Source organism: Temnothorax curvispinosus, unplaced genomic scaffold (genome assembly GCF_003070985.1).
Source record: "Temnothorax curvispinosus isolate PA1 unplaced genomic scaffold, ASM307098v1 QBEX01006316.1, whole genome shotgun sequence".
In the NCBI taxonomy this organism is placed as follows: domain Eukaryota; kingdom Metazoa; phylum Arthropoda; class Insecta; order Hymenoptera; family Formicidae; genus Temnothorax; species Temnothorax curvispinosus.
Window position 1 is genome coordinate 211,990 of NW_020216096.1, and position 18,666 is coordinate 230,655.

General features: G+C 38.2%; 1 protein-coding gene across 4 annotated transcripts in view; it reads right to left on the bottom strand.

Moving 5' to 3' along the window:
• The window catches only part of LOC112455665 (insulin receptor-like), a 70,739-nt gene that overhangs the window by 35,105 nt on the left and 16,968 nt on the right, over positions 1–18,666 (bottom strand). For all 4 annotated transcript variants that reach the window (XM_025017725.1, XM_025017724.1, XM_025017727.1 and 1 more), the window contains exon 2: positions 18,334–18,474. The gene's annotated coding sequence lies outside the window, so the exon portion shown is untranslated. The remainder of the gene's footprint in view (positions 1–18,333; positions 18,475–18,666) is intronic.

Sequence of the window (18,666 nt, forward strand, 5' to 3'; positions counted from 1 at the left end):
TTCTCGAATTACGTTAATTGCACCGGCAAGTAATACCGTGCGATAATGGCCACCGAAGATATAACATAAATATCGCACGAAATTAGAAACCACAATGCAACCCCTCGATCGGTTCGCAACACTCCCAAGTAAATAAAACATTGCATGTGAAAAGTGCGATTGCTATTATATGCCTGTTTATCTCGCACTTTGATTCCGCGCTCCGTAATTACTTATTAAATACCGATCCGCTAATTAATCACTGAATGAAAATAACACGTTGTAATGCTCTATCATAAAATTGCCTCGTTGAGAGAAATACGAAAGTGCAATATATATATATATATATATAATTCCAAAACTCGATAAACTCGATTATAGTTATAGAATAGAAAATTATAAGGAATTTTACATGTTAGAATATTAACATTTTGTATAACGGTAGAAAAGTGTTTGTCTTCACAATAAAATTTGTTATGTAAGATGACAAGAATAACGAGTTAACGAAAAGAACAAGAGATGTGGTATTTTCCATAACGAGAGAATTCTATCTAGCTCCTCAAGCATTCGCAATATCATATTATTTAACGCGACGCGATGCCGCAATATACCGTGACCGCGACGGAGTAGCGTTGCCATCTCCAGCGTGTAAATAACAACAGATTCAAGAAATCGTAGCAACAACTCTCGTGGAGATTCGCATAAATATGTAATTGACGGTAAAGTGCAAGCACGAGCCCTCCGGAGTAGTCCGGAGTGCTGCATGCTGGCCTTTGGTTCTTACCTCGTTCCAACAAGTTTGTTGCCGCGAGCCCGTCTCGCTTCAACCGTGCTGTACGTCAGCCGTAATGCGCACACTACTTCTCTCGTAGCAAGACCTAAATTATGCCTGACAATATTTCAACGCTGAGAGTTATCTCGATGGCGTCAGACTCTCTTCGCGACGCGGCGAGCGCACGTATTCTCAGCTCCCATCCTCTCGTCTCTTTAAAGCGGATTTCTCGTTTGTGTTTGCGCATCTCGGGGGAAAACTCCGAATATCGAATTGCACGGGTAGCGCGAAACGTCGCACGGAAAATGAGGAAGCAGACGAAGGAGACGTGAACAAGAAATCCCCCGATTTATATTCTCCCTCCGCTTTATCCGGTAATGAAAAAAAAAAATAATGAGATCTCCGCGTCGAATCTACAACTATTTCAAGCGAAAATGTCCGATATTCGAAATTTACTTGATTTAAGTTTCAAATTGAACGAATTGTGTCAAGAAACGACGAATCTTTTTCCTGCAGTTTGTCGCAATCTCGAATGTACTTTAATCGATACGTGATTTAAGAGGTCAGCGTGCGAGAAGGTTTAACGTTAAAAATTCAAGACAAATTGCCGCGGGATAATCAGCTTTAATTATATTTTCATTAAGGCGTAATCGGCTTTATAAATTTGATATACGCAGGCTAATTATTTTATTATGCTTTTATCTGCGTCCCCGTATATTGTTGAATTATCATTTTACGCGTCGTAAAAAGAAATCAGGAGTAACGCGTACGCATGCACCGCGATTATAATACGGCCGGTGGTTAATCGTGGTCCTTCAAAATAGCGGGTCGAAAACGGGCGTAATTATCAGCCGACAGTGGCGGCGCAACGTTATTTCTTTTTTATAATTTCGTAGCGAAATACGCTCGTATACGTTATGAAAGACATTCCCCCCCCGAGTTGCACAGTCGTGGCACGTCGCGATCCCGCCCATTCATAACTCGGCGCGATAACGATAACAAGGTGATAAGACGGGCTTCGCGCTCGTGCCTCGTTTGTCCGTTATCGTCGCCGAGAAATCGGGAATGACGTCGGCAACAACACAATTCTACCTCTCCCACGATCGTTCCATTGGATATAATTTTTGGGAGCTGATTACCATGCGTTCGATAAGTGACATGCGTAAATGGAATGATGCCTCTTTGAAAAAATTAAGATAATCTTTCTCTATCGAAGCTCGATCGAGAGGCAAACATCTTTTCTTGCGATTTTTAAACGCTTCCGTTCAGTTTAATCGTTTACAAATTTAATTATTAAATTGAATTTAATTTACAACGTTTTTATAAATCAATACAGAATAATTGTTTTAATAATGACATTTGAAAATAATTATATATAAACTAAATACATTAAAAAAAAATTAATTGTGAGAAACATTGTTTATCGATTAAAATGCTCTCTAATTAAATAACAAATGTAATTATATATATTTTTCGTATATTTAGCAATAAATTACGTTTATTTAGTTAATTACATTTAACAAATTTTAAAAACGAGGTATAAAGGACAGCTCGGGAAGAAATATATCTTTGAAAGCTATATAGTTCGATTATTCCATATTCTAATATGAAAATATGCTCTCCCGATTTCTTTACAGTGAAAAGCGTTGCGAATTCTATCAACTTTCACGAGTTGCAAATTGAAAAGGTTCGAGAATACAGCTGCTTTTATGAGTTCTTCCATTACATTGGCTAACCTTTCGACGCGAGTGCTGGTGCTTTTCATCGGTAATATACACACATATATGTACGTACGCTCAACACACGTATATATATACATAGAAATGTATTAGATTAGATATAGATATATACGTACATATACATATAGATTACACGTATACATTTTCATGCAAGCTTACTTAGCATAAATCTATGCGCACTCAACAGTTGATCTTCTTGCGTTTATAGCACAATCAGATATCTCCTTTAATTTTGTTGCAAGTCTCGTAGAAACGAATTAATTACTTAGGTATGTGAAATAAAGAAACCGCAAATCGGAGAACTTTCCAAACCGTCATTAATTCCTATTCGAAAAAACGAAGATTATGTATCGCGAAGTTATGGGGTGATCGTAATAACTCTGTGAGAGTGCGCAAAGTAATATTCTTTGAAAGTCTAAGAACGTATCGAGATTAAAAATCGGCTTGGAACTAAGCTTCTCAATCGCAATTTGATTGAGCGACCAATCAAATTTTCACTGAAAGGTAAAACGATAGAGATAATCCAAGATAATCCTCGTGTAGACTGTATTATCAGCGGCGTATTACAGCGTAGAACAGCGAAGTGATCTAAGAAGTGCTCCCTTCGAATTGTGCAGACTTCAATTTAATTTCGACAATGGAACCGCAATTGCCTTCGATAGAAACTAAACTAGCTTCACGTGTGCATTAAAAAAAAAAAAACCAAAAAGACAAGCCACATGAAACGTTACTTCTGTTCCAGAATAACAACAAATTTTTTTTACGAGACTCGTCGAGAATTTTTTTCAGATAGAAAATGTATCGCGCTACCGAGTTGACTGGGCAAGTGGAGCACTTTGAAGTGAGAGTAAAACACAATAAAGCTAACATCCCTCTTCCATCGATATCTTTTCGGGACACAGTTTCACAGGAACTCAGAAAATGTAGCGCATACTATTGAATGTCGCGTCAAAATAGGCGGAGATTCTATCGATTATTGACGACAGATTCTGCTGCAACTAGGCAACTAGGCTAACGCGAATTAGAGATCATTAATAACGTGTTTGTGCGCGTTTAAACGTTTATCATCGATTCTCTCGTTGATACTGAACGTCATTCGGTATATTCGATACGTCTAATGTATGATAAAACGTTATATTGCAGATATCGCAATACAAACGATATGAAAGTTTTACATTTTTTTTTCTCTGTCACGGAAACGATACCTCCATCACTTGATGTACTTTTTTGCATCGTGCATTTTCCGTTGCTAAATGACGGGTTGAAAAATGGATAAAAATATGATGGCCTGGTTTCGCGACCGCCTAGGTCACGAGTTTTAGCAGCAAGAGAATTTTTTTGCGGAATTGCGTAAAACATCCAGTAGTGGTTATTGGATATCGCATTAATTTGTTGAATTATTTTGCGAGTTAGCAAAGCATATCGGAAGCTATGTCGTTTCCCCCATCAAATCGACTTTTCCCGTTTTTCATTAAACATAAAAAAAAAACAAACAAACCGCGTCGCTATAGTTCGCGTTTCAATAGGTATTATGACACTCGACTGCGCATCACGAACGTCGAGAATTTACCTGTGACTAAAACACTCTTTGATGTCATCAGTAAATATGAGAAACGATTGACGCAAACGCGCGAAAAATAGCTGCAATTATCGCGAGTAAATTTGACGTAGAGATAATCGGCAATCCAACTGGGATTGCCTAACACTGTAGACAATGCTACGTAATTTCGAGGTCCCAATTAATAACAGCTTTCAAATATTAAAGTGCAAAAGAAAATAAATAGAAATCAATATAACAATTCAGAGGTGAATTTAATAAATAAATATATTTTCCAGTAATAGAGTTTTGATAAAGTATTAAGGAAATGATTCTTTTGGTAAAACAAGTAAACGTTGAATATAATAAATTCTAAAATAATTTTACAATAAAACATTATTAAACTTCCAAAAACACTCACTTTTTAAAGAACTACTTTTTTATTAAAATGAAATGTAACCTGCGAAAAATTTTGTATCAGCATAAATTTAAATTAAGTTTAAATTATGTCTCTCCCTCCCCTCTCTCTCTCTCTCTCTCTCTGAAAAATATTAACGTTGGAGAAAAGATTTCCTTTAAAATCAATACGATTTTTTCAAAAAGAAATCCAGAAAAATTAATTAATTTTGTAGTACGTTTTTGCACAAGCTCCGACATAAATATCGGAATGACAATGGGAGACCGGCACAATTTGGTTTTAATATTTCAATGTTTCACTTTGTTGCAAAGCATTGCACGGCATTTCTGCGTGTTTTATTCGAGGTATTATCGGTCGCACTTTATCAATAAAAATAATTAATTGTTCCGCATGCGAGACCGGTCAAATCAAAGAGATCATCCACGGCGAGCGGTCGAGGGCGAGCGAGCTGAAAATGTCACGAAAAGTCATCGGCGGTTAGCAAACGCAATTGGCTATCGCGGCAAATAATTTAAGTGTAGCGCTTGCGAATTATAACCCCGTGAAATTTCACGTCAACGGAATTATAGAGCGCTTTTGCAAGCAATTTATAAATTATGAATTCGATTCCCGAGCCCTGTTTACAGTGGCGTTAAACGCATCGATTTATCAAAATTCGCTATGTACGATATTAGTTAATATAATATTACGACCATTAATTATTTTTCGGCATCAAATATAAATTCTGGTTGAAAAATGTTGATTTTCGCGGCGTGTTGTAACTAACACCATATTATCGGCGTCACAAAATTACAATCAGGTATATACGGAGTGTTTCTGAAATTTTCCACGTTACGTTAAAGCTTTGTAAGAATGCTTAGGAAGAAATAGAGAAGATTCTTCAGATGAATACCGTTCTTTCTCCCGTGTTAAGGGAATTGTTGAAAATAACCGCTCTACCGAAGCACGTCTCATATCCGATCGACATTTAACAGACTGATAATCCACGCACTTACTCCGATATCCATTGCTAAACCATAATAACACCAAGCGAACTTATCGAATCATAACAAGTACTCTTATCATTTATTCCTAACGGAAAAGAAATGATAATAGTATTTACAATATAAAGTCTCGCCAGGCAATGCTCGCAAAATCTTGTCGAAGACAAAAAACAGAAAAAGAGAAATCGTGAACGTACCTCTTTTTATTTTTAAAGTGAATAGAACACATTGACCTGACCTATTTAAGGGCACGCTTGTTACATGATAATCGTTTCTTATGGTATTCCTTAGATAAAAGAGAACAAGACATCTGATGTCATCATGTGTGACATTCACAGCTAGAGCTAGGGTAAAAAACAAAAAATCGGAAAATCTTTAAAAATAGAAAAATGTCTAAAAATAAAAAAAACTCTAAAAATTGTGTAAGGCCGAAAGCTTTCGTGAAATAACGTTGTGCCGTGCGGGAAAATTCTTCCATAAATATTTTCACCGAGCTTATCTTCCGTGTATCAGAGATTCATCTAACTCAGCCTTTGAAACCGTCAAATCGTGTTCTCTTTTCATATTCAAATATGGAAACGAAAGATTTATCTCGCCAAGAATATCACGCTACTCGTGCGATCCATAATACCGGAATTCCGCCTGGAAAATAGAGCTTATATATTTGCATTATAAAAACCTCAAGTCACGGCTGGAAACTATCGGTATACACAATAGTAAGCTTCAAAACCAATTTCATCTATATCGAGGTAGATTTAACCGAAAAACCACGGCAAATATTTATGCAATGTAAGCGAGACACATCCGTCGCAATAAAATGCCGCAAAGCCTCGCAAGATTTGAATCGAGTTCAGGCAAGATAATCTTTTGGATCGTCCACCGTTCCAAAATATTTATAAATCTCGCAACAGCACTTTCTATTCTCTTAGTGCCTAATGTCAAAGGCAAAGTAGCGAGAGCCCTCATTGTCAGATCGCTCGGAATATTATACAGACGGTGCCGCAGAGTATCACAAGCTGTCTTCTATACTCAACCCGATCGAAGTACTTATATTTCCAAGTAGATACTTCTACTAGTGGTTAGCAAATAGTTGGTCTCTCAGGGAGGGGGAAAACAAGAATCTGTTTACCGCGATTGGTGGCACGTACACACACGACGGTTCCGAAATGCGCGACGGCCCACTGATGATACACCGATACACCGCCACGATTTCGCGCGTTTCCGGCGCGCGGCGATAGCGCGGAATATATTTACGAAGCCGCGCTTTCGGCGATCCGTGACATCGATTTGGCATTCCATTGTTGTTATTGTTAGTCGACCGGATTGACCGACCATCCGTCTGATATCGGCGGGGCAAGGCAAAGGCGCCCTCGAAAGAACGTCAACAGTTGACTCAGAAAGATAGATAGAGAGAAAAGGCGTCGATCGTGCCGCCGAGAGAGAGTTAATAACACGACGCCGCGCGCGCGAGCGCGTACGGAGTGTTAAGACCGACCCATAATTAGATGGACGTGACGTAAGACGCGACGGCTCGATTGAACGCGACCGAAAGCTTTCGATCGTCGTTTTCCGTACGCGCAAACAGCGCGAGCGGAGAACGCGCGGCGTGTTGTTGCGTCATCCATGGCCGCGCCGCGTCGCGTCGCGCCGCACCGCGCCGACACGCATTTTAGCGATACGTCGTAACTTGCGCAGCCCGGCTGTTCGGAAATTGCCCACGTCGTACATAATCGTTTTTATGTCCCATGTCGGGAGGGGTAAAAATATATGTCGCGACGCCTTGCCGATCGCACGTCGCGTCGATTAATGCGCGACGAGAACCCGGGTAGAAATAATTTTCTTACACAGACGATTTTGCGAAACATTGTCTCGTAATCTACCGAGTGTCTCCCTCTTTGATCATCCGCAGGGGACATAAATACTGTATTTAACCCTTAATTAATACACTGGCTTCACATTGACCGTCGCGCCTTTGTTCCATGCCTCGTCCATTCTCCTTATCCTCCCGGCTTGTAAACCGTATCCCACCACCCATCTTTTACTTTGGTACTCTCTCATCTCTTCTCTGTCTCGACAAGTTTCTTTCCCTCGTAATAATCACAGCGACACGACAGAGAGACTAGGCCATGCCAGTTAAACAGAGAGGATTAAAGCACGTTAATTAGACGCGAAAAAAAGTACGGACGCTTGTTACATACTTTTATACCAAAAGCGAAAGGATACTTCTGTTGAATGACTTTTTTCTCTCAGGGAAAGTTTGCGAAAGTTCAGAAATTAGTTTAGAAATATCGAGTTGCGAGATAAATTAAATTTATAAATATAAATTTATTTCTCAACGTAGAAACTTGTAAAATAACATAGATTTTTTATCGAGCACTGCATTTATCGAGTATTGCATTCAATTCGCTACATTGCTTTCAATTGTTTGGGAAGAGCTTTCATTGAATTCACTTTATTCCATTAATTACAAAGTTTGCGTTCTCTCGATTGAAATAAAATAAATTATTCCCTTTCCTACTCGGATATAGGATATTGTCACTTTAACTTGAAATATGCGACACGAACGTTATTCTTTCGTTTTGCCGTGGAAACATAGAGATGTATCGCCGCGACAATCTCGTTCAAACGCGACCGCGACTATTTTTTTCCATTTGCAGGATAATCGATCGGGTATCTTGTTTAAATTGTAAGAGCACTGAATAACTGTCGATCACGAAAGTGAATCGATTGTTTGACTAATGAAGCGCCGCGTCCGTGATTACCATTATTACGACGGGTAATTCGAGCGCGTAGGTGCCCCAGTCCCCACCGACAATGTTCGGTGTCGTATGGTACGATAACGCGAGTTTATTGTTGCGCGCGCGACCAATCTCGAGTCTCGAGTTGCGAACAATAAGATATATAGACCAGCACTGGCGTGGTTATTGTAAGATGTGATTAAACTTGGATTCAGTTCAAATTCGTCGCGCGAATCCACGGCGCTTCGCGGCAAATTGAATAACGGGCGACTCGGGGATTCGACGAAACGCGTCTCTCTCCCTCTTAAAAGTAGACAACGCGCCAAAATGGGCTGTTATACAAAGCGGTCTCGCGAATGAAGAATCAAGTTATCCCAACGTTCGTCTCTTCAATCGCGATTATAAGCGGTTTTCAGGCCAAACATCTCGCTCCTAAACCCACATTTAAGGTCGATTCAGACACAGCCGTGCCGTACCCGTACCGTATCACGGACAGAAACATTGGACAACGATTCCTATTGTCTCCATCCTTGTCTAATGTGTCTCCATCCTTGTCTAATGTTAACGATACGGACACGGTACGGGTACGGCACGGCACGGCTGTGTCTGAATCAACCCTTATAATTCAATATCACAAGGTGCAAAAATTGACTTAATTCACATTTATTTTCATTGAATTCAACTCGCGTGCGGGAATGTTTAACTCTTGCTAATATAAGTTACCATGGAAAAAAGGGCCGTTTTTTTTGTTTTTTTTTTTGTTTTAATGAATGTCAAATATTAATTTTAGCTTTCTGTATCCACGAATGCACTCTTTACATTTGCTGCTGTAATTTTCTCTTTTCGCGTATATAAAAGGGAAAGGGATTACAGAGCAGGGGGAATTAAAATGGCTTCTCTTTCAGCTCTCGTGATTTAAAAATCTGTTCATTTTTTTTCTAGGCATCTACGTCGCGAAGGGGCTTTAATTAATAATATTAATGTTGCAAATATTCCTCACTCGCGCGGTCAAAACCGTGGCAAAGGTTGAATTGAAATAACATTTATCACATTTTTCGCTCGTTCGTAACGCGCGTTGCGGAAACAAATAGTTTAGTTCGTACCCCCTTTATAATAACCGTTCGAATACGAGAATCATCAGTCTAACAATAAGATCAATCTTTTAAGATGACGTCGTTTCGTCGTTTTAAATTTAGAGGCAGATTTATGAGAGGAAGATCTGCGAACGTGCGGTCATTCGTCTCAATCAGCATACTATTTTGAGAACCTCCAAACACCGAGGATCGAAAAATAGATATTTAGGCGCGAGACAATACCGCAAAAAAAATCGATAATTGACACACCAAACAAGTTTCTGCCGCTGCAAATTTAAAGTGGGCTAAAAAATGTAAGCGGATTTCAGATGTCAAATTTATGTTATACTCGTATTGTTCTATCGGAAATATTTGACAATTTATTGGAACTCTCGTTTATCTTTAACCAACATATCGTATTAACAGTATTAAAATCGATATCTCTCTAAAGCCTCTTTGTTATTTTCTCTGTTCTCGAAATCACGTTTAGCGCAAAAGATAACGAATCACAGGAACCGCTACTTCATTTCGATATTTTCGTGAAAGCGAAGCAGTGAATCATCACGAGGATTATCTTCGAACCCGTCATCATATATCGGCGTCGACGGTAAATGAAAAGCGAGCGGCAGCTTGTGAATACTTCCAAAATTATGCCGAGGTGATTTGAATGGTTTAACGCCACGAACCGAGTGTGCCGAAAACAAACGTGACGGTAATAACTTTCCGTAAACAAGACGGGCGGTGGGTATGGTGCAATTTACCTTCGCGAGAATTGGAACAATTATAGAATTTAGGCCGCCGTTCGATGCGAGAGAGAGATCGCGACGCGCTAGAACACACCCCCGTATGACCTTCCCGAAACGAAGAGTGAATCGTATTGATTCGCTGGCGGTATACCGCGGTAGTACGGCGATAGAGCACGTATAGCGCAAGCGTTTCGCGCGAATTGCATGTGCATTAGAAAGCAGGAGACTCGTGAAATGACAATGCGTTGTTTTGCGTTCTGCGCGCAGCGATAGCGGAACACGTCGGATCATTTCGAGGAACTCGGTCGTTTCAGATAATGAAACTAGAAGGCTTTTAACAATTCTGAGTCTTGAATATTTCGAAAATTTGAAATTTTGAACACATTTTTTTTTACACTGAGAAAAAAATGTCGTTAATTTGACTAAACTCGTTTAGTTGTAGTGATTTGTTTAATGCAAATATTAATATATTTAAATCAAATATACGCGTATATTTCTTATATTACTCACGCGTGAGTAATATTAAGAAATTCTGAATTTATTTCAATATAATATTTTTTGAATTAACAAATGTTTGCTTGACAGCCCGTGACCGCTGCATTTAGTTAAATCAAATAATATTTCTTTGAATCAACGATTTTTTTTTCTCAGTGTATATTCCATGTCATTACTTCAATACGCTTTATTTTATAATACAGACATTATGTGATTTTTTTCTAGAATTTCTGATTTCGAATATTTTCTCGGAGCAATTCAAATTTTTATGTAATTAAATTATTTAAAAATTTTCAAAAACATAGTTCGAATGTCTGAAAGATCCTGTAATATTTTTATAGATAAACAAAATACGTGTAAGAAAAATAAATCAAGTTATGTATCATTAAATGATAAAGTCATATTGACTGTAATGATTTAGTAAACTAATTTAGTAAGTTAGTGTGCAGATAAAAAAGAAAAAGTAAGTTTTTATTATTCTATCCGCTTTTTAAAAAAATTGCATTTTTCGTCACATTGCGTGATAAATGTCATGTCTATGAAAGTATCGGCAAACTAATCCGCGAATAATCCAAGGATTAATTTCAAATAACGTTATTAGTAACCGGTATTAGTGAGGTAATTAAGAGGAATACTGTTGTATAATTTAATTTATCTGCTAAATGAGAATTATTAATTCATTAGTATAGTTACCTACCTTTTAGATATTGCATGAAGCTTAAATTTTCAAAAGCTGTTATTATCAAAAGTTTACTATTTGAAATTAATAGATAATAACTAGTGAATATATTCTACTTTGATTTGTAACTAGATAATATTTACACGCTAATACCCATAAAAGATACAGTTATCATTCACGAACGTTCACATTGGTCCAGGATATATCGAAGGTAAACAACCGATCAAATATTTGTACATTAATATCGCAATACACGAATACTAAATAATTTCCATCAATACTGTTATTTCCTAAAATAACGATAATAAATATGTAGAACTGATAAATAAGAAATCAGATTAAATAAAACAGATAATACGTGGTTCCAAGTGATTTATACTTTTAAGCTATACCAAATATTTTCTTAAAATCGAGAAAAATTTAATAGGCAAAGCTTGTATATAATAACAAAATGAGTATTACTTAAAAATGCGTGCTAATATATGCCAGAAAAGATTCTGAGCGATTTTTGCCAATAATCTTGTTACCCACGTTCAAAAAGAATTTAGCCAAAAGACTAAGTAAATAAAGGCAGACACGATTGAGTAATAAATCGCCAATGCAATTATTATCGATCGAAAAATCATTTTCGCAAAAATTTGGCTTTCAAAGTTGAATAAATCGAATCATTAAAAAGATAAACGTATTTTCGGTTAATGCAATTAATAGATTTAATCGTCGGTTATAACGCAATCGAATTTCCGATAAATTTGATGGAGCTCTGCGGTTTCTGGCGCTGCTACATATCGATGAATCGTCGTCATGACAACCGCTGTGCAAACAACCAAAGCATACCAAAATTAGCCAAATACTATGGTTAAATTCGGTTCCTTCCAAATCTCGAACTGTGCGAAACTCGAGCGTAACAATAAGTCGGAGTGCATTTACCTCGCTATTTCGAATATGGGGATATAAAAGTTCATCTAACTTTCAAAACGTCCTCCATCGAATTTCCTATAAAAAAAAAAACAAAAATGGCGCAAACTGACAGCTTTGCTTGCCCTCTAACTGGCAGCGTTGGCCACTTTTTAGCAAAAACCAAATCGGATATCGGATTTAGTTGAGCAATCGCAGAAGCAATAGAAGAATTGAGTCACTGTTGCAACGGAGTTAAGCGCGTAACTGCAAACGGCAAGGTTGCTGGATCGTAAATTATACCGGTGGAAATGCGGTATAAGGGCGCGTTCACATCGAGCGACCAAAAGGGAAGCAAACCGCGGTGGAACAAGCTCGAGAATGTCGCGCGACGTTAAATTTATTTAAAGTACTATGTACGCGCCGAGAGTTGGAATTAACTACAACACTCACCGATGTTCATTCCTTTTGCATTCCGGCTTCCAGTTTTCCGCTGTAACGTGTGCTAACACCGTTAACGCTATATACGCGAACCGAGCACGTATCGCAAATTCGTTTCTCCGATATCCCAGCGTCGCTCTCGAAACGCTTGAATATCATCTCTTCAAATGCCTAAGTATCTCTTCTGAAACGATCGAACATCGTTTTCGAAAAACGAAAACTCGAGGCTCTCTCGCAAGATTTTGCATTGTCAGCATTATTACTTCCACCATTTCGAACTATTTTTCACGTCTATAATTTTATTCTGTTCTTATCTTTTGAAGGAATATATTTTTTATTAGCGTAAATATATAATCACAAAACACACACGCGCGCACACACCATATACATACGTCTCTCACCCAATTACAATACGCGGAACTTTCCAGATACCGACGCCTCGTCGTCTCTATTGCGCAGTTTTCAACAGGCGAATCTCTTTGAAATACCAACGCGTTATATGAATCATGTTTGTTTATATTCATTCATGCGCGTTTATGCGCGTTCTTGCGTATATATCGTACACGTTGGACTGATTTGCGATGTTCGCAGATGTTTCGCGTGGTTAAGTTCGTTTCAGCTAGGGTGGTTATATTTTCCTATACGATGATTGTCAGCAACAGGAAAAAAACTGGGATATTTGCAATTTTTAAACGAGAAGCATAACCGCGATGTATTGATATTTCTATGCATTTTTAGTGATTTATTTTCCTTTAAGTCATTTTATGGTTGACTATCCTAGCAGCTACGTTGTAGTACACAGTTTTTTGAGCAAATGTTAAAATAAACTCATGAAAACTAGAACAACGTACATGTTATCAGCAATAATTTAGAATCTTGAAGGTTTAGTGAGCAAAATAATAAATGGACTGAAAAATGTCTCTTGTGTATTATAAATATAAAACTCCAGAACAAATATCTATAAAAAAAAAGAGAGAATAAAAACGCCTAATATGCTAGAAAAGTACAGTGATTGTTGCAACTCGTATATGCATAAATATATAAACGTAAAAAAGAATTGTTCGATTAACTATCAACGTTGCACGAATCATTATCTCGAGCGAAAAACTTCAAACTACAATGATGAAAGATACGATAAAGTTACATTCCTTTATAAGTTTTCTTATTTGGCGAATCATCCTAGATTGCAACATTTGTTGTGGACGCACCTTAACAAAAAATCCAACGAATCAATCTTATTATCCGTACTACATTGTGGCAACATCGAACATGATAAGGCTACAAAGCTGAATACGCTGATCAATACCATTATCAGATTGATTTACACAATATCCGAAGAAAGGGTAATATTTTTAGAGATTTATTTTTGAAGTCTCTTTCCGGGTAACCTATTTTTTTCAATAGTCCAAATGTCAATCTATTTTCCAATATAATTACATCTTCTAGCATCAGCAAAAAAATGACTGGATTGAATTGAGTAAATAAAATGGAAAGGAATGAGAAGAAATAAGAAAACTTATAATGAAATATAACTTTATCGTATCTTTCATCGTAGTTTGAAATATCGCTCGAGATAATAAGTCGTGTAATATTGAAATATTGATGATAATTAATCAAACAATTCTTTCTCACGTTCACTTATTTATGCACGCGCGAGTTACAACGTTCGTTGCAACAATAGCTGTACTTCCTCGTTGCTGACGTTCGCGCATCGTCTATTTTCTTAACGGCTAGTTGTAAGTAAACGACCATTTACGATAAGGCGAATTAAGGAGCAATCTTCGCTAAAAACTTCCGTCGCGCAGGCCATTTTACGAAGTTTGTACGATCAAAATAACGCGAGTGAACGGTTCCGGAAGAGTTTTTTGTGCAACAGCTTGTTTCGAACTGCATAAATATTTTAATGTCATATCAAGCTGCGTGTACATGTCTTTCTAAAATGAAAGTTGCCATAACAAGTCGCTGTTACTTCATTAAGGCTGCAATATGTGTCGTGTTCAAACAAAGTTTCTACGCACAAACAATATGTGGCTGCAACTTTTTGATGAATAACTTTTTAGTAAACTTTTTTATTAATCCTCACGGACTAAAAGATAAACTAATAGTCTCTTTCAGTAGAAACGAGCGAAAACTGAGTATAAGATACAACAATGATGGAATTAATAACCTTAGAGAAGATAATGACTTCGTTATCTCTTATCGGCATTCTTATTTTTTTTCCTAAGCATCGGTTATAATGCTCATTACGTTGATAAATATTGCTGATGAGTTAAATAAGTCGTTATCTCGCTCCCAGTCATCGGTGACAGCAAATTCTATAGGTTCGCAATCTCCCTGACCCATTGCGGTATTCCTTGACTTTTTCCACTTTTACGATTTTCCGGATTTACCAGCAACTTTGCTGCTGACAGTATAGCAAACCTATCTCGTAAAAGAATCTCCTATTATTGCTTACGATCGCGCCACGTCTGCAAGGCCAATGATGTTCTCTCGATCGCTTGTATATGTTTAACGATCGTACAGCGATACATATATGCTTCGTTCTTATCTCGATTGCGCAACATTCAAACGTCGCTTCCCCTGTTTCTCGCGACTCCCGTTTTTCGCATTTCCGATTTGTTCCGCTCATTTTCAGGAATGACAAGCACCTCGTGTTCGATTACGACTCGCTTTTTAGCAGGACTGTTTTAGCGACGTCAAGTGTAAATCAAATGTATCGGTGTTAGAATCAACGTTTCCTTCGTCATACGTCGTTCCGATGTAAGCTTTCTACTTAAATGCTATCCACGTTTGCAATTCAAGCGAGTTCTATGATCGAGATAGGACCGTGGAACAAGAGCATTACATGTTTTTTCCTGAAGATACGATGGAACATTAATGTCAAGAAATGTTCTAAAAAAAAAAAAAACCGACGATATCAGCGAGCATAAATTAGAGATTCTCGTAAAATGATAACAATAACTTAACATCTCGTAAAGCTTTTGTTCGTAATGAAAATTGCAAGAATATAATTGCAACACCGGCGATAATTATCACGGTTGAAATATTCGTAATTAACATATACATTAACTTTATCTGCTTTGATTTACATTTGTTTTTAATTAATATTCATTTACTGCGCATAACATGTATGTATATATTTGTAACGCGTATCGGTAGAATCGCGAACAAGTCTGAGCACGAAACCGGCAAATCGATTACACGGCTGAACCGCGTCAACGAATTTCTTCACGATTCGCTTACGCTAGAACTGCGAGCGTTCGTTCGTTAGTCACAGCGCAATTCTCCACCTTGTCAGCAAGATATTTTTGTATACACATGACGCAACACATTGACACAATACGGCAACACAGATTTCCTGTTGAACATCAAACAATCCAAAATTACTACGTTTCCCCACAAGTAATATCGTTATATCGAGCGATGACTTGTGTGTATAAGCATAACGAAATGGAATTTCGAGCGATAATTCCGTCGAATAGTTTAAACGCCAGCTGCGCTCCGTTTATAACGTAAAAACGATCGTATTCAAACGACAATGATAAATACTATGCTAATCATTACTGCACCCCATCGCCAGATATCGAATTCACGCGAAATTCTGGAAAAAATAGATTTTTTTCCGTCACAGCGAGACAGGCCAGCCTCACTTCGATCGGGGGTACATACCCCGCGGTATTTTCCAATCGGAGGGATTCCGCGGTAAACAATGAGTTTTTTTTTGTGCAAATAATTGATAACGCGCGTCGCAATCACGCTGGCGGATGTTTTCCGTTTGCGCGTCCGCCGTTAAAACGCATTAACTTGCCATCGTTCGCGACTAAGACGCCGCGACGGAAGGTCGAGAGCGCTTGGAATTTGGGAAATAATTGGAAGATTACAGTGATCCGGCGTAAAAGCAGCAGACTAATGCGAAGACAAACAGGTGAACGTCGCTGTCGCCGATAATCCATACTCTCTTACCCCGCATACGCGAAGTATACGCTGCGTGTTTGGAGGTGATCATTACGACGCCCGTCCGGAGGATCGAATTATATACCGTCGATTTTCCAGTTTCTTTTTGTCCGCCTTTTACCCTTAATCTCTGTACGTCGCGTACACGTAAAGTCTCTTCCTTAAGCCGATATTATGGAAATCGTGTAGTATATTTATGCCGCTCATTACCATTCGACGTCGGTAATTATTGAATTGGACAGTAATTATTGGATCTCAGCGATATATTTCGAAATCTCTCGAGGATTCGTATAAATTTGCAAGGATATTAAAAAATATCTTCAACAATTTCTGGAGTATGTGTCTGAAATTGCGCGGCTTTTCGCCAGACAATTCTCGGAGGTACCAGTTAAGTAATATAAGACTTCGCGTTCTGTACACAATTTCGAAACACGGATATTATTTTAAGGGAACTTTACTTCACCAGAGTCGGTAGTGGATATACCGCAAACTGCCTGCGGGCAATCGGCTTGGCCATTATTATAATAGACAGTTTTAAGAGCTGAGAAATCTCCTGGAGGCTTTTATAAGTTCTCTATCCGATAATCAATTAACAGTTTTGATAAAAAAAAAAAAGTTTCCGCATACGTCAAACGTATCTCACATTCCAAAACAGCCGAGTATCTCGAGAACGTCGAGAATATAATTTACGGACAAGTCACGAAACTATTCGTTCGAAATTAACAATCGTGCATTGAAAAAAATATGACGAAGCCTCGCGCAGGTGTATTTTGCGTAAAAACCAAAGAGGACCTTTTTTTTTCCTCTTTGCGTCAAAGTTATGGGACACAGACCGCGATATTTTTTTTACGCGCAGGCGTTCGCAAAGTAAATTGTTTGCTTTTAAAACAGCGCTGCGAAAATAGCTCGGATGGCATGTTTACACGCGATCCTACGGCGACTGACTGGTAATCGAATATCAGCGCCGATTATTCCATGGGCATTCATCAGTGACACGTCATGCATGAGGTGTACTTCATGCGCGGCATAAAGAAGTCGCCGGCAAAGTCTTGCGTAGTCACGGCATATTCGATTCGAGTCTAAAACTTGGGACAAGTATCGATCTTGCAGGAAATGCATATACAAGGTGTACCGTGTCTAGCAGAAATTTCAGCACGGTGACAAATATTTGATTCGTCGTTACATCCTTCAAAATTTCTCTTTCAACACTATAAATATCGCAATTAACTATAAGTAACTTTTAGTTGATCATGCACAAGCGAAATACCGCGTTAACACTATGCGGACACCTTTTAAGGCACAGTCGATTTTTCATTTATTATGATTTCCACGGGAATGGGAACAAATAATTGCAACAGTTCCGGCCCATGTAAGTATAGAAATCACATTTTGAAACCTTAAAGATGATACATGAATTTTTATAGATTTTTTGTAACACTGAAACGCTTTCAAAAACCTTTTGGACTTAAAAGTCCCATCAGGAAGTCCGGGTGAGTGCTCCAAAAACACGGTGCCCGCACAGTGTTGATGAATAATTCAAAAGGATTAATACATTGACATTAAAAAAGTATCACTTTAATAAGTATAAATTTAATAAATTATATTATTAATATAAACTTTAGCCTTTAATAAATCTTTAATAAGTAAAAGATATCACACAGATATTGTTCCCTATTTTTTCCTTCGAATGTCTGCCGAAAGTTTTGTGTTCCGTGATACTATCTGATGATTTCGGAACCACCCTATATAAATTCATTGGCCATTTCCTCTAATAAGAGGAGATAATCAAGACGAGCGCGTCTCCAAAGGAACGACGCGGCTCATTGGGTTCGAAAGGGTTTCATCCGTAGAAGGGTATTCGGGAAATGTTCGTGGAGGTACTTACGTGGGCCGTAGGTACAGCGTCGTTCCTCCGACTGAAAGTGGACCCAGACGACGTCGATGGCGCGTCGATAATAGAATCACTAGAGCACTGCCACCGTTGCCGTGTCCCACATTACTTGCCATGCTGACAGTCCCGAAATCACTGCGCAAAGAAAAAAAGAGGCGTTCACAAAGGCGAATTGTCCCGTTGGTGCGTAACATAATATCTTGGTAATTTACGTCTTACGCAACAACGGTATATCGATGTCGGGCTTGTTGTGCCGTCTTTTTCTTCAGAATTGTTTTCCACAACGGACTTCCGAGAAAATGAGGATATATTTATAAAATTAATATT